General features: G+C 37.7%; 1 long non-coding RNA gene across 1 annotated transcript in view; it reads right to left on the bottom strand.

Moving 5' to 3' along the window:
- Positions 1 to 1736: 1736 nt before the first annotated feature.
- The window catches only part of LOC129007114 (uncharacterized), a 66926-nt gene continuing 53132 nt past the window's right edge, over positions 1737 to 15530 (bottom strand). Inside the window, exons 5-6 of the long non-coding RNA XR_008492238.1 lie at positions 2893 to 3003; positions 1737 to 1772 (exon numbers count right to left, since the gene is read on the bottom strand). This is a non-coding gene — a long non-coding RNA (uncharacterized LOC129007114). The remainder of the gene's footprint in view (positions 1773 to 2892; positions 3004 to 15530) is intronic.

Genomic DNA, 15530 nt, shown 5'->3' with positions numbered 1-15530 from the left:
AGAGAGGTGGGAGGATTTTCACAGAAGTCCCCTTGTCCCAGAAAAGCCTCAAAAGATACCAGCCTCAAATTAAACGGACCATTCTATACTTTGGTAGCAGGTAAACTTCAAGCCACTTATGCAGTACCCGCTTTTCTGAACTGGCATAGCGAGTGTCTAGAGTCAAGGACTTGAAGCGTGAACCATCAGCAGAGCTCAACAATGCTCGATTAGTAAACAGATATTGAGTGTGCATTTACTATTGTAGGACCTATGCTAGGCACTGGGAATGCAACACTAAATAAGATAGGCATAGTCTATGACTTCATAGAACTCATTTTTGTGGGAGTTTAGATAATCAACCAGAAAGCAAATTATCAAAACAAAATTTGTGGTACGTAGTGCTTTGAAGAGAAATTCACAATGGCTCACGCCTGTAATCCCAGCACTTTGGGAGGCCGAGACGGGCAGACCACGAGGTCAGGAGATCAAGACCATCCTGGCTAACATGGAGAAACCTCATCTCTACTAAAAATACAAAAAATCAGCCAGGCGTGTTGGCGGGCACCTGTAGTCCTAGATACTCGGGAGGCTGAGGCAGGAGAATGGCATGAACCCGGGAGTCGGAGCTTGCAGTGAGCCAAGATTGCACCACTCACTGCACTGTAGCCTGGGGGACAGAGCGAGACTCTGTCTCAAAAAAAAAAAAAAAAAGTAACAATGATAAATAAATATAAAATGATAGATAATAGAAAATAGGGAGATAGCTAGCTAGATAGTTGGGTAGATAAACTCAAACACGGTTATATGACAAAGTGGATAAAGAAGGCCACTTTGTATAGTGCAGCCAAGGAAGACCTTTCTAAAAAGGTGACACTTAAGCAAATACCTGAATAATAAAAAAGAGCTAAGTAGATAAGATACAGGGTAAAAACATACAAGGAATATATGTTTTTACATACTTTTGCACTCAAGGTGGAAGATAGTCCTCAAGGTGGAAGATCAGATATATTCTGACAACTCCCATATATAACTGCAACCCTCAATTTCCCCCTGAATTCCAGATGGCATATTGACATTACTACCTGGATATCTAATACAAATGTCAACTTAAAAAAATGATTTTCCCCAAATTTTTGTTCCCCAGTATTGGCAAATAAGACCACAATTCACCTACTTGTTATTGCCAAAAAGCTTAATCATTATTTCTGGGGTAGAATCAAAAATCCTGTAGGATCTAACCTCAGAAGATATCCCTGATCCAACGACTTCTCAACACCTTCATCTCTACCCAATGACATTACCATCATTTTCCACCTGGACAATAGCAAATTCCATATATTGTCTTTCTGATTCTACTCTTTCATTCTGACATTTTATTTTCTGTTCAGCAGCCAGAGAGTTTGCATCCATTTTCTGCACAAAACATCCATTGCTTCCCTCCATCACTTAGAATTAAATTTTTAATTTTTACCAAAGACTTGGGGTTGGAGTGAATGGGAAGATATTGGTTAAGGGTATGAAGTTACAGCTAAACAAGAAGAATAAAATGGTAAGTACTGAAAGTGAAGAAAAAAAAATTCCTTACCATGGGCTGGTCTTTCACTCCCTTTATACCTGTTTTCTTACCTCTCCCTTTATCTGTCACTCTGCTCCAGTAACTGTGACTTCTCTTGCTGCTCCCTAAACATAGCACGAATATTCTTGTCCCAGAAGCTTTGTACTAGATCTCAAGACATACGAAGGGATAGCAAATGCTGTTGTGTCCATTCTTCCATCTTCAGCATTTCTCTCTGGAATATAAAATTTCTCAACAAATATTTGTTGAAAAAATATGAGGAAGGGAAGTGGAAGAAAGGAAGGAAAGGAAGAAAAGAAGGAAAAGGAAGAACATTGAAAAGACTCCTGGTATAGCCTAGAAACCCTCAAAAGACCACAAAGCCTGGAGTTTTGAGACAAAACTAATAGTATCAGGGGATGACAATGGAACTGAATAAAGAAGTCAGGCCTCAGGGTGCCCTATGGGCATTGGTATGAAGTTCAGATTTTATTTTCTAAGTATAATGGGAAGTCCAGAACAACTTTTCAAAATAAACACAAATGAAGCACACTAAAGCTGTATCTACACCTGTAAATGATTACCTTCTCCCTCTTTTTTTTTTTTTTTTTTTTTTTTTTGAGATGGAGTGTTGCTCTGTTGCCCAGGCTGGAGTGCAGTGGTGCCATCTCAGCTCACTGCAACCTCTGCCTCCCAGGTTCAAGTGTTTCTCCTGCCTCAGCCTCCTGAGTAGCTGGGATTACAGGGGCATGGCACCATGCCCGGCCACTTTTTGTATTTTTAGTAGAGACAGGGTTTCACCATGTTGTTCAGGCTGGTATTGAACTCCTGACCTCAGGTGTTCCACCTGCCTCGGCCTCCCAAAGCGCTGGGATTAGAGGCATGAGCCACTGCGCCTAGCCCCTCTTTCTTTTCTCTACTGAAAAAGTCTTGGTTTTCCTAGCTACTTGAGTGAACTAATCAATTTCATTCCATTCAAACAGTTGAACATTATATTTAACATCCTCCTAAACACAAATAACTGATACAAGGACACATATGTTGCCTATTTTAACTGCAATAAAGTATATAAGTGCCAGAAGGAGTCACTGAACAGAGCCTGATGTAAGAATTAGGTTTATTACAGTTATTTCCTGCACTAAGAAGACACACGTTCCTAAGAATGACAAAGACTACAGTTCAACGTTCAGCCTTGTCTTTGGCTGGGTGACATTAGTCATATAACCTAAACCTCAGTGACACTCTCCGAACCTCAGTGTCTTCATCTCTAAAACAAGAATACTAAAAACCACTATTAAACTTTGCTATGACTAGTAAAATAAAATAGGATATAGAAAGAACATGCAACAGAGTACTTCTTTTTCTGCTCCCAGTGAAGAGCCAAAGAGATCAGCCTTAACTATTGAGTACTTGCTTAAAGGACAAACCACCACCTGTTGTGCTTCTGCTTCATGAACTTCTATCTCCTGCTGACAAACCATAGAAACAGTGAGATATTAATTCATTACAACCATTGGAGAATTATGATATCAGAAGGCAAAGCAATAAACTACAAATGTTATGCCAACATTTGGTGCTGAGACTAGACTCCCTGCCAGTTCAGAGAGGTTGCTTAATAGGAGCATACTTCATAAGGAACCTGAATATTTGTTTGCTTTTGAGAATTAGAGAGCCCAGGTTCTAGTCTGTTAGCTTTCCATAGTAATGATTTTTCCTGTTGTCAAATAAAAATGCCAAGCTGAGTGGCTGGTGTCCCCTTTGGGCTATAATGAAGCAGCTTTTGAGAGTTCCAGAGGCCACATTTTCAGAAGGAAGCTGCAAAAGGGTGTCCCACAGCTTTAAGAGGAACCCAAACAAAGCCAATTAAAATAGCTCTCTGTAACCTTTCCAGAGCTTTCTAATTCATTTTCTTAACAAGCATTAAATTTACTTACATGTGAAATCTGGTCACGTCTACTTCGGCAATAATGAAAAATGGTTCGATTGGACAGATACAAGTATTTACTGGACAGACCTAAATGTCTTTCAAGATTATCAGGTGTTGCCAGTGTTTATGCCCAGAGAAGATATAATCATTTTGTTTTCATCACCTGTTGCTTTTTAATTTCCTCTCTCATTGAGAATCCTATTGCCACAGAAACAATAACATCACTGTCTATATGTGTATATACAAACTGCACAGGAGCTTGGGGGCTGGGACAAGATATGCTAAAATAATAAAGAAAAGCAGATTATGCCTTCCAAAGAGCTTTGAAAATACCAGAAAAGATATGTTATCAGTGGCCACGTTTACACAATGAGGATCACGAGAAGAAAAGAATTATAAATTTTCTGAAATTTATTTGAATATCTTTCAAGGATAAACTAAAATAATCTAATAAAATTATCATTACTATTTAGCTTATTATGGATTACACCAAAGACATACCTAACTGAAGAGGGATGCAGACTCAAAAGAACCTGGGTCCAAGATTCGAGATGTTAACCACAAAATCGCTATGGGAATTGAGCTGTTTGGTTGTTTTCTTTGAGCTCCAGTCTCCTCAGTTGGAAAATGCAGTAGGAAATCCTTATTCCCAGGGTGCTATGAAATGTCACATGAAATCACTGAGATGGAAGCTCTGTGGATATTGCAAATTAGAGTGCAAAATATTGGTTATTATTGTATATTATACAGTAATATATATTTAATAAAAAACAAATCTGTGCAGAAGACTAATGGGAATTTGGAGCCCCCCTGCTGCTTGAAAAAATAGTTTCACATTGTGTTTGTTTTCTAGAGCTTATACTAGTAAGGTGGTTTTTTGTTTGTTTGTTTGTTTGTTTGTTTTTTTGAGATGGAGTCTCTGTCACCCAGACTGGAGTGCAATGACACGATCTCAGCTGACTGCAACCTCCGTCTCCAGGGTTCAAGCGATTCTCCTGCCTTAGCCTCCCAAGTAGCTGTGATTACAGGTGCCCATCACCACAGCCATCTATTTTTCATATTTTTAATAGAGACCAGGTTTCACCATGTTGACCAGGTTGGTCTCAAACTCCTGACCTCAGGTGATCCGTCTCGGCCTCCCGAAGTGCTGAGATTACAGGTGCAAGCCACTGCACCCAGCCCGTACTAATAAGTTTTAATCCTGTCAGGGACATATGGCTCTTCACATAAGTAGGAAACGTTATCCTAAAGTAGCCTTGGATGAAGCCAAGCTCAAGAGGCCAAACCTGAGTAGGAAAATCCAATCGCATATTGTCCTTTAGAGTTTACAGACCTGAATACATCTGAAAATAGGAATCAAAGACCCTCCCACCCCTACCTGCCCTAAGGAAAACTGACTAATTACCATAGAATAATGTAACTTCTCATCCCTTCCAGAGTGTGCTGGTGCTGAAAGGGCAATCAATGGACTAGGGAGATCTGCAGGGCTACAGCTGTGTCTCTGGGGCTTCTCTGACAAAGAGCATGATGCAGGGACCTATAATCCAACCTCAAATTTGAAAGAGTAGTTTGTATCTAAGCAAAAAAAAAATTTAGTGGGAGGAAACACATACTATCTGAACTGGTTTTCTAACCCTTTGTGAGTACAGACTATCATACTATGACCATGGAAGGTTGGTTTGCTTGCTTGCTTTCTTGTTTACTGTCCACTAAGACTGAGACCTTTCCTTCAAAAACAAAGGCAGTAAATTCTCAAGAAATCTTTCTCTAACCTCTGCATTCCCTAACCCATCTTTGGTTAGGTACTTCTTCTCTAGCCCACATCTAAGTTACTATTTTCTATTGATTTTTCTCTCATCTCCACTGAACTCCTAGTTCCTTGAGGGCACAGGTGGAATCTATTCAGTTCCTGTTGTTACTACAGTGCTGAAGACCCTGCTGGTCTATATAAAGCATTCAGTAAGTATTCTGGAAGAATCTAAAACACACAGGAATCTGCTGGAAAGAAGTATTTAATACAAACTTTGAAGATTTCAGAAATGTGATTTTATTATGTTATTGATCAGAACAAGATGATGTGAGATATTCTTTCCCTTTCAAAAACAGACAGCCAAAAACAAGAAAACAACAAAATTCCTTTTACCATTTTAGAAAGGGAATCAGATACCGCGAATCAGATTCTAGCACCTCAGGAATTCAGTCACATATCTTAAGTAGTAACTGTCTCGACTTTGTTGTTTCTGTCACACCGTCTTTCTAAAGTAATTGCTAGCAATATCTTTCTAAATGAAAATGTCTGTGAAGAAGTAAAAATGATGTTAAAAATATGATCTTTGCCAGAGTGAAAGAAAAGAAGATAAAATTTGTTCATACCATAAATGGATGTATGGGTGGATAGATGGATAAATGAACCATTGAGAATAATTCAAGCAGGAAAAATAAAAAAAAATTGCAATGAACAGGAAGATGATCCATCCCCACACATACACATGCATGTATATATGCATGCATATACATATTATATATGTGTTTATCATTATAATTATGTATACTATACACACATATAAAATAAAGGAGAGACATGGAGCAATATTTAGACTTAAGTTAGATGTACTAATATTTAGTAGGAAAGCTTAGCGCCTATTCTGATAGGTTGAAATGAATGGTTTCCATGGTATTCAGATGCCATTTGAGGTCAGGAGAGCAAGAGATATTTGCAATTATTCTATGCAGTACAGAATAAATTATCTGTGTCCCTATGGTGTTCTCAAAATAGGAATATATAGTGTCGAAGGCAATAGAAGCACTCTATCATTATCTAGGTTGTCCTATGAAGAACATTTTGGTAAGCCAGGATAGAGTCCAGGTCTAGAGGTTTTATCCTTTCTTCTGGGTATATACACAAATATCAATACATTACAGCAATCCAGGGGAATAAATGGACATCAGAAGAAAAAAAGAAAGCTGGACAGGCAGCCTTGGTGAAAGACAGGTATAAGTTGGGCACGTGCAAAAAAATACAAATATCTTCACATAGATATGGTGACTATACATTCTGATATGCCTGAGATAATCCCAGTTGCAATTGTTGCTCACTACAATTTTTAATAGTGCTTCTTTTCCTTTTAAAGGTGTCTTGGTTTAGATGATAAAGACCAAATTTATAGATCATCTTATTACCCAGGACACATGCATGGAAAAGGAAAATGAGCCAGAAGATTTTAATTTTAACATAGACAACCATCCTTCTGGTCAATAAATGTGTCCAAGATTTGCCTAGAGTTTATTTTCTTTTTATTAGGAATAGCTGCAAAGGAGATAGAAGAATGCTCAAGAATCTCTATCCCCTTGGCCTATTCCAATGTATACCTAAAATTTAAATTCCTCTAAAATTTTAATTCCTTTACAAGCTTGCTTAGTCCATATGTACAACTATATAGAGAGCGTGAGAGAGATAGTATGTTACGTATATATACTAGATGTGTGTGTGTCTGTGTATATATATATACATGTATACACACACACACACACACACACACATATATACCAGTCCTATATATATAAAGTTTATTCACTCTAGATATAGTACTTTTCCATTCCATACCCTTCATTTCTATCCTTATTTGTTGTGTGAATGAACTGTTTTTCTTCCCTCCTTTATCATAGTGGAAATGTAGAGATAATACAGAAACACTAATAGCAACATTTTTAAATTTTCTACTATAAGCCAGTCATGGATAGTTACATGTACATACATTATCTCTGCCATAGTCTGAATGTTGTATCCTTCCAAAACTCATGTGTTAAAATCTAATCCGCAATGTGTTGGTATTCAGAGCTGGGGCCTTCAAAAGGTGACTAGGTCATGAGGGTGAAGCCCTGGCAAATAGGATTAATGCCCTTATAAAAGATGCCAGAGGGAGTGTGGCCACCACCTCCAACCATGTGAAGACACAAGAAGGGACCATCTATCTTCAAGGAATGGACCCTCACCAGCCCCTCAACCTCTGGATCCTTGATCTCAGAGTTCTCAGCCTCCAGAACAGCTATTGAGCATTAAATTGCAATTGTTTACAAATTGCCTAGTCTAAGGTATTTTGTTATAGCAGACTGAACAGTGACAATCTCTTTGATCTGCTTAGCAAAAAGAAGGAGGGAAGAAGTCAAAGAAGAAAGCAGGAGAGGTAACAATGGAGGCAGGAGGTTGGAATGGTGTGAAGCAGAGGTCATGAGCCAGCAAGGCAGGTGGCTCTACAGAAGCTGAAAAGGGCAAGGAAACAGATCTTTTCCTGAGAGCCTCCACAAGGAACCGGCCCTACTGACACTTTGTCCTTAGTTCAGAGAAACTGACTTTAAACTTTTGGGCTCTAGAACTTTAAGAAAATGAATTTGTTAAAATAAACAATTTTACAGGATTTTCTATATAATTCCCATAGATATCTAGGGAAATGTATAGGATTAAAAGACTCCTGTGATTGTATCAGCCTTACTCAGATGATCCAGAAGAATGTTTCCACACCAAAATTTTTAAACTAATCACATCCAAGTCCCTTATGCCATGTAAGGTAACATTCCTAGGTTCTTGAAAATAGAATGTGGATATTGTTTGGTGGACAATTCTTCAGCCTACTACACCACATATACTGTACTTCATTTGCTGTCTCCGTGGTTTGCACTTTACCTGTAGTGTAAGTTGCTGTTTCTCAACATCCTCCTCAATACCCAAATAATCAGAAATGTATATTTTTGATAAACTAGATGAAAAATAGCCTCTCATATTTTTATCTTATTTCCAGTAAGTTTGAACATTTTTCATACATTTATTGAACAATTTTTTAGCCCTTCTGTGTATTTCTTGTTTAAATAACTTGTGCTTTTCTATTGAGCTGTTTGCTATTATTTATTTGCACTACATGTTCTAAATACTAATGTTTTGCCTGTTAAAGGTTTGCAAACGTGTTATCCAAAATTGAGTAATCGAATTTGTAAATCCTTTCTTTCATGCTCTATGCTTTCTGTTTGTTATTCAATGAATGCTTTCATATCTGAAGTCAAACTTAAGTTCTGTTCCAAATCTTTCTAAAAGTTTATAAGGTTCTGGCTTTTTTGTTTGTTTCATTTTCCACGCTCTGATTTTTAACCCATCTAAAATATACATATTTTTCTCATATGTAAAGTAAGTACCAATTTAATTATTTTTCCAAAATTGAAAGCCAAATTTCTAAGTGCCAGTATTTAAATATACCTGTTTCCCTTTAAACTGCTGGGTCGCTGCCATTATATAGCAAGTTTCCTGATACATGTGGGTTCTCAGTTCTCTACTTTGTTCCAAATGGAGTCTATTATTGTATCAGCACTACACTGATTTAATTCACATATGTCAGTATTTGGGGGTGGAGGGTATTAGGGAGTAGTTTCTACATCTTTTATATCATACTACTAATTATGAAATTGAAATTATATATCTGTTTAGTGACATTGTTTTCTGCTTGATCAGGTTCCCAGGGTGTGTGTGTTTAATCCCTCACTGTATCTGTTAATTTATCTTCATGTGTCCTGTATTTGTTTCTTTAGGTTTATTTAATCTTATATTAAGTTTCAGATCATTTTGATGATAAACTAGGCATTCCTTTTGTCAGCATAAAATATTGTTCCTTGTGCAAATACATTTCCTTTTAGTTTTATTTTATCTATTATTAATATTGCTATAGCATATTTGTTTGGGTTATAATTTGCTGGCATATTTCTCTCTACCCTTTATTTCCAATGCATTTGTGTTATATTGTTTTCATGTGTTCTACCAAATTACTTCCTTATTCTTTCTCTGAACTTCTTCTACATAACTTCCATTATTTCACTTTGGCTGGCACATATTGGGCATTTCAGCTATGCATAATGAGAGAGAAAATAGACGATCATTATGTAAGTATCTATTAATACACAGAAAGGAACCTAGTTGTGTTTGGAGACAGATCAGGATGTGAGAATACAACCTTTCACCATGTTTTTTCATTAGTTAATTTCAGCTAATATGATATGTTAGGATGACACATTCCCCTTCCTTCTCTCCATGGGCTTTCCTCCCAATTCTTAATTCACAGAACAGGGAGATGTGAGCCTTCCCAGGCTTGGTAGCAGATACATGCATGTCAGAGTAATCACTTCCCAGTTTTATAATCCTGCATAAGGTATTTAAACACCCTGAGTCTTAGTTCTATCATTGCTCAAGTGGAATTGCTCCCCACTATTTCATGATATTGCTCTCCAGATTAAATGAAATGCCATCTTTAAAATACCTCATAAGGCTCATGAGGCATAAGGCATGAAGTTGATGCTCTCTGTAGCACCTTCTACATAGTGGATACTAATGAAATGCATGTGAAATGATGTGAAATTATGTTGGGCTACTTGGAAAGAAAAGTTATTTCCATATTTCTAAAGGCACATAACACTTATCTAATATTAATTACATAAACATCTTAGACTTCTTTTGTAGTCTAACCTTCATTCCCAGGGAATAAGTTTAACAAACATAAATCTCTGCAGTCAGATCAAAGATCTAATAAAATAAATCACACAGATCTGTTTTTCTCAGGTAACAGAGCTAATATCATAAAGGCATCATTTCTCAAAAGAAAAAAAAAGACGCTGAATTGATTTAGGATCTCTCTGTCAGTGTTACCCCAGCACATCATCAACGAATCTCTTTTACAAAACACTAACTTGTTTTCTATGTCATTCACAGAAATATCCCATAGGGAAAAACAGTAAGAGCAATAGAAATACATTTTTTAGGGGAGTCAGATCATAGGCCTTCCTTTCTCTTTCTTTTTCTCCCTCTCTTTTCTTACATTCATGTTAACACTCATACTTGCCGAGATTCCTTGTTAGAATGGGTATAGAAAATTGCTAAGTTTCAGCACCACGGTAGTGGTGGAAGACTTAAAATTTACAGACAATGGAGAGAAAGTAACTCTGAAACATTTCTTAGGTTATTTATCAGGACCAATGACTGGCAAAACTACACACTCCACAACATGTATTTTTCAATACTCTTACACCTCCCTTCTGAGAACTTCCTTCTCACCATTTGACACATTCCCAGTCAGAGCTAAGATTCTCCTGTTCACAGCACAAGTTCTGAAGTCAAGAAACTTGGACTTGAAACTTGCTACCACCACATAGTAGTAAGAACTCGTACTGAGTAAGTCAACTCCTAAATCTTAGTTTCCCATTAGGTAAAATTGGTTAGCTACTTTTATTTTACCCAATTCACATCAAAACATAATTTTTCAAGAAATGAAAAACATGCCTTTTATACAAACATAGAGTGAGCACACGTCAAAGGTTTATTTAACTCATAAATAGGGTAAGTAGCAGAATATTGTAAAGCTTGCTCAAAGGAGACTTAGAGAAAATTAGGAAATACAGGCACTGAAAAACATTGCTGAAGTAAGATTACTACAGGGATTACATGTGCATGACGCGCAAGTTTGTTACATAAGGAAATGAGTGCCATGGTCGTTTGCTGCACAGATCAAACCATCCCCTAGGTATTAAACCCAGGATGCATTACCTATTCTTCCTGATACCCTCCCTGCCTCCCCCCGAACAGGCCCCAGTGTGTGTTGCTTCCCCACCCCACCATGCGTCCACATGTTCTCACCGTTCAGCTTGCACTTATAAGTGAGAAAATGTGGTGTTTGGTTTTCTGTTCCTGTGTTAGTTTGCTAAGGATAATGGCTTCCAGCTCCACCCATGTCCATGCAAAGGACATGATCTCATTCCTTTTTATGGCTGCATAGTATTCTACTGTATATATGTACCACATTTTCTTCATCCAGTTTATCATTGATGGTCATTTGGGTTGATTCCATGTCTTTGTTATTGTAAGTATTGCTGCAATGAACATACACATGCACGCCAGACCTTAAAATAGAAATTGAAAAAAAGAAGTCAGAAATAACAGATGTTGGTTAGATTGTGGAAAAAAAAAAAAGGAAATGCTTATATAGAGCTGGTAGGAATGTAAAGTAGTTCAGCCCCTGTGGAAGGCCGTTTGGAGATTTCTCAAAGAACTTAAAACAGAACTACCACTCAAAGCAGCACTCCCATTACTGGGTATGTACCCAAAGGAATGTAAATCATTCTACCAAAAAGACATACACATTCATATTTTCATCACAGCACTATTCACAATAGCAAAGACATGGAATCATCCTAGATGCCCACTGACAGTGAAGTGGATAAATAAAATGTGGTACATATACACCATGGAATACTATGCAGCCATTAAAAATAAAATTATGTCCTTTGCAGCAACATGGATACAGCTGGAGGCTATTATCCTAAGTGAGTTAATGCAGAAACAGAAAACCAAATACCATACATTCTCACTTATAAGTGGGAGCAGTACACAAGGACACAAAGATGTGAACAATAAACACCAGAGCTTACTTGAGGGGGAGGATGGAAGGAGGGTAAGGGTTGAAAAACTACCTACTGGGTACTATGCTCACTACCTGGGTGACAAAGTCATTTGTACACCAAACTCCAACAACGTGGATTTACCCATGTAACAAACCTGCACATGTACCTACTGAACCTAAAATAAAAGTTGGAAAAAAAATACTACAGGGAGAATAAATCCATAACTTTTACAGTTATCATTTCTACTGAACAGAAGTAATTTGCATGCCTACCAGAAAAATACATCTCAAAACATATAATTTTACAGAGCCATGGTTCTAATCAATAGAAAATAGTATGTCAATCAAAAGTGCATTAAGCTAGAAAACTAAATGATCCTTAAGCAGACCTGTTAGACAATACTCCAGTAAAATTTTGAAAAGACATAGAGTCATCCTTTAGTGCATTTTTCCACATTTTCGATAATATTTCTTAACAGTACAAAATATTTGTCAAAGTTCTTTAATGTTGTTATGCTTTTCCAGATATTCATTATTACTGTAATTGCTACTACTACTATCAACACAATCATTAATTATTTTGAGGGAGCTTATATGCCTATAAGCTTTTGCAAATGTATTATTTCTTTCATTAGCTTTTTCCCCTTATTTTCTGTTCTAAGTGATTCAAATAGAGATGAGGAAAAACTTCCAAGGTTTTCTGAAGCTTTTAACCTAAAAAGGAAATATGCAAGAAAATAAAAGGGTAGAATATGTTCTGCAAGAGTTATGTACATTATGAGGATGCAATAAAGCTAGCAACTTTATATAACTCTGCCCAAAGGAGACAAAAAGCCTCCATGGATAAAATCTTACTTCAGATGTATACCCAGGCAGCCAATGGGCAGAAGAATGAGACTTTGAGCTAAAGAATTATACATATACATTTGTAGCTGAAAAAACTCATAACCCACACTTATATAACTGAAAAGAGTTTATTGTGGCTAAAACACAAAAGGTATGGGGAAAAGTAATAAGAGATGAAAGTGGTGAGGTAAGATACCATCAACTTGCAAAGTTTTCTAGTTTTAAATCATAGAAGTTGCAAACAAATGGACATATTCGCATTATAAGCAAGAGACTGAACTGGGGGCCAAGGTACCTTGATTCTATTTTTATTTTATTTATTTATTTTTGAGATGGAGTTTTTCACTCTTGTCTCCCAGGCTGGAGTGCAATGGCAGGATCTCAGCTCCCCACAACCTCTGCCTCCCATGTTCAAGTGATTCTCCTGCCTCAGCCTCCAGAGTAGCTGGGATTACAGGCACCCGCCAACATGCTCAGCTAATTTGTGTATTTTTTCTTTTAGTAGAGATGGTGTTTCACCATGTTGGTCAGGCTGGTCTTGAACTCCTGACCTCAGGTGTTCCACCCACCTTGGCATCCCAAAGTGCTGGGATTACAAGTGTGAGCTACCATGCCCGGCCAATACCTAGATTCTAAAACCTGTTCAGCCAATCGCTGAATTTCAAACTTTTTTCAAAGTTATTTCAAAACTTAGATTTTCTTTCTCAGCCTCAATTTTCTATCTGTAAAATGAGGGTTGCTGGACCACACGAGCTAAATCCCATAAATTGAACAATGTTTATAACATGCTGAGTGCCCTTGGGGTCAAACCTTTGACAGTGAGGGAAAAGGAGTCACAGTGGGCAGAGGGAGTAGTTGAGCCTAACGTAGAATGCAGAGAAGTCTCAGCCAACTCCATTGGAAGCTCTGGAGCTAGAATGGCCCTTCAGAGTAGTCCCGAGTTGGGTGGCCACTTGGGCTACTCCAGGACTTTGGGCAAGGTGGCTCTATAAGTGATTCAATCCCCGAAGGAACTGACAGTGAAGGCTATTGGCCAATAGCACTCTCAACACTGGGAAAAGAAGTCACTGGAGGGAGGCCTGGGTCACACATCACAGTGTCCACCCCATGGAAGCTTATAATTAATCACATTCTGTCCTGCTATTTATCTTCCCCTTCTTCTCCCTACCTCAACACTGTTTTACCTATGTAAAATTATTTACTGATCCTCAAACATGACCTGAAAGCATTTTTTTTAACAACCTCCAGCATTACCATCCTGACCTACTACTTCTGTGGTCTCAACTTAGGGGTCACTTTCTTCTGAATGCTTTCCAGGACATCCTGGTATGGGCCAAGTTTCTTACTCTGTGCTCACTATTGGCCATTAGTCATTCTTTCTTCGTGCATCTGACTACCCTTATAAATGCAACCAACTTGAAAGTATTTAATGGGTCTTCTTATATCTAGCACATATGAGGTACATATAGTAAATACCAGAAGCATCTTTGTTGAAAACAAACAGACAAGTAAATGAATGCATGAATTACAGAGATAGTAAATTAAAATGACAATGCAAGTATGTCAATCTAAAAATCTGAGAAACAATTGGAAAAATTAAAAGCTAGATCCAATACCTCATGTTCTTACTTATAAGAAGGAACTTAATGGTGAGAACACGTGTACACATAGAGGGGAAGAACATACTCTGGGGCCTGTCAGAGGTTGGAGGTTGGGAGGAGGGGGAGGATCAGGAAAAACAACTAATGTATACTCGGCTTAAGACTTGGGTGATGAAATAATCTGTATAGCAAACCCCCATGACACAAGTTTATCTATATAACAAACCTGCCCTTGTACCCCTAACTTAAAACAAAAGTTAAAAAAAGAAAAATATATACAATTTACAGTGGCTTATATTAAAAAATTAAAAATTGTAATGTTACTGATAACAGAAAAAAACAGGGTTGAGACAAACAGAAGCTAAATTTCTCTGAATATATCTTGTTTTGATAGATTCAACTTGAACTAAATAGTTACATAATTATAAAACAAAATACAAACTTTGTAAAACTATAAAAAACAAAATTAAAACAAATCATGAAAAGAGAAAATACCAATTTGACATAGGAGCTTTTTTCGTCATGAAATGTTCTGCATAAAGTGCCCGGGAGTGCACCTGCATTAGCAGAAGCCTGCGGGAGAGGGGCGGAGCTGTCTATGACTCACGGTTGTTTTCCTAACTGCGTTTCTTAGTGTTATCTTCTAATTTTGAGGTTTGATTTCTACTACCCCTTGTATTGGTCTCTTTTGTCTTCAGACTTCAAAGAAAAGAAGAAAAAACAAGAACCTCCATGCATGTGCACACTGCTGCATAACCTATAAGCAGCAATTTTAAATCAATATTCTTGGCAAAGCTGTTAACATGCCTTCATTCCTGATTCTTCAGGTATTCTAACCGTTTATTTCCTGGATTTTTTTTTTTTTTTTTAAGACGGAGTCTCTCTCTATCGTCCAGGCTGGAGTGCAGTGCCAAAGTCTCAGCTCACTGCAAGCTCCGCCTCCCAGGTTGACGTCATTCTCCTGCCTCAGCCTCCCGAGTAGCTGGGACTACAGGTGCCTGCCACCACGCCCAGCTAATTTTTTGTATTTTCAGTAGAGGCGGGGTTTCACCGTGTTAGCCAGGATGGTCTCCATCTCCTGACCTCGTAATCCACCCGCTGCAGCCTCCCAAAGTGCTGGGATTACAGGCGTGAGCCACCGCACCCAGCCTTTACTGGATATTTTAAATGGCATTTCATATCACTTATCT

This window comes from Pongo pygmaeus, chromosome 9 (genome assembly GCF_028885625.2).
Source record: "Pongo pygmaeus isolate AG05252 chromosome 9, NHGRI_mPonPyg2-v2.0_pri, whole genome shotgun sequence".
NCBI classification, from domain to species: Eukaryota; Metazoa; Chordata; class Mammalia; order Primates; family Hominidae; genus Pongo; species Pongo pygmaeus.
The sequence above is the reverse complement of the archived record's forward strand: the minus strand, read 5'-3'. Positions and strand labels throughout refer to the sequence as shown.